Here is a 2,500-nt window from a genome sequence, read left to right as displayed (position 1 = left end):
TCAGCGTCATCTCCCTACTCCTTTTCCGTCTTTTCCTCCTCCTTTTCTTCCTCTTTCCCCTCTTTTTCCCTCCTCCTCCGCTTTCTCCTCCTCCTCCTCCTCCTCCTCCTCCACCTCCTCCTTCTAATCCACTTCTACTTACCCCTCCTCCTCCTCTTTCTAATCCACTTCATCTTACTTCTCTTCTTCCTTCCAATCCACTTCCTCTTAATTCTTCTCTTCCTTCTACCCCTGTTGCCGGTATTTGCTTCCCTCCTCTTCCTCCTCTTCCTCCTCCTCCTCCTACTCACGCTTCTCTTCCTCCTCTTCCTATTCCTCCTGTTCCTTCTCTTCCTTCTTCCCCCGGCATTGCTCATGCTCATTCTCGTCCACATTCCGCCCCCGTCTCCTCTTCTTCCTTACCTTCTGGTTCTTCCTTCTTTTCCTCCTCTCTTATTTCTCTTTCTCTTCCTTTTCGCGCTCTCTTTTGTCCACTCAAACCTCATCTTCTTCAACCTCATCCTCTTCATCCTCATTCTCATCCTCTTCACCCTCATCCCCTTCATCCTCATCCTCAATTTCATCATCGCTTGCAATTTATATCCCTCACGAAGCTGAAGTTGCGTCACTTGTTGGAGAATCGAACGCAGACCTCCATTAGACGATCCAAGGAAGGCTGACGTCCTGCCATGTTCAGACTTTGAATTTTTGTCCGAATCCACGGGAGATTGGCTTCTCTCTCACTACAAAATCCAAATTCATGAAGGCTTCGACAGATACCAGTTAGTTCTATTTTGCGCTGAGATGAATGGTTGTAGGGCAAGTGATAAAGATCATAATAACCTTTAGGTACCAAATAATAAAAGGCTACAATTATTTTGTTGCTATCATTGCTGTTACTGCTGTTGTTATTCTTTTTTATTTATCATTATTATTATTGTTATTGATTTATCAATTATTATCATTATCATCATCATCATCATCATCATCATCATCATCATCATCATCATCATCATCATCATCATCATCATCATCATCATCATCATCATCATCATCATCATTGTTAATGTTAAAAATATTAATATTATTATAACCATTATTATTATTCTATTTATCATCATTAATATTCTATTTATCTATTGCCATTATTATCTTGTTTATTCATTTATTATCATTATAATTTCATCTATATACTATTCTTTTAACCAATGTCTAATGGCAGATTGGATATGATGAACTGAATTTTAAGTCTTTGACTCTAGAATCGCATTGTCAGCTTCAAAGGGTTAATTCCTACTAGGAATTGATTCAGAATAGAGTTTTCTCTAGAGCCTTGTCAGGGTCTATAGGGAATTTCTGTAAACGTGCAAAGGAAGTTAACTGAGGAAGCTGACCTAGTAATAGTTAAGATAACTGTGTTACAAGATCACTTTCCACGTTAACGATCCCAATGCTGTTTGCCATTTAGTTAAATGTAATATATACATTTATATATACATACATACATGCGTACGTACGTACATACATACATACATACGCACGTACGTACATACATACATACATACATACATACATACATACATACATACATACATACATACATACATACATACATACACACACACACACACATATATACACACATACACACATACGTACATATGTACATACACACGTACACACATACGTACATACATACATACATACATACATACATACATACATACATACATACATACATACATACATACATACACACAAGCATACATGCATACATGCATACATATATACATACATACATGCATGTATATATACATACATACACACATACATACATACATACATACATACATACATACATACATACATACATACATACATACATACATACATACATACATACATAAATACATGTCAAGTGCTTACCTTCCTGAGATCGAGAATTTATTCTATTTCTTTAGAATGTACCCCATTCTTACGTAATACTATTGCTCAGTCTGTTGAAGACATGAGCATGTTAACCTCTGATAACCTCAAGACTAAAAAGGATAGACAAGCATTCAAAAACTCCTAGTTTTTTATTCTTTGACTCCACTAGTGACACTAGTGATCTACGTATCCTAGATTAAGAACAGAATCTAAATAATTCTATTTATCTGAAGAATGTTGCTCTAGGTAACACTAGACGATTTTATTTGATTTGTAGAATCTCTTATTTACTTCTGTGTCGGTGTTATCTGCCTCCTTGAAATATTTAGTTTTTTTTCTCCTTTTTTTATGAAGGTATGCTTGTTCTGGCAAGCTGGTCTTTCCGCCATAAAACCCAAGCTATTCTCCATCTCCTTTGCATAATACAAGCACTAGAGTTCCCTTCCGGTACTTGCTGCATTGTTCATTGTTTGAAGATAAATATCGATTAAGGTTATGAAGTCGGCGTCCAAGGTTAAGTCAGGTTAACCGGTTTTGTGCCTTTGGTTAGGTGGCTGTGGCAACGAATATATATATATATATATATATATAT

Source organism: Oratosquilla oratoria, chromosome 17 (genome assembly GCF_046742065.1).
Source record: "Oratosquilla oratoria isolate Oo_2021 chromosome 17, ASM4674206v1, whole genome shotgun sequence".
NCBI classification, from domain to species: domain Eukaryota; kingdom Metazoa; phylum Arthropoda; class Malacostraca; order Stomatopoda; family Squillidae; genus Oratosquilla; species Oratosquilla oratoria.
The sequence above is the reverse complement of the archived record's forward strand: the minus strand, read 5'-3'. Positions refer to the sequence as shown.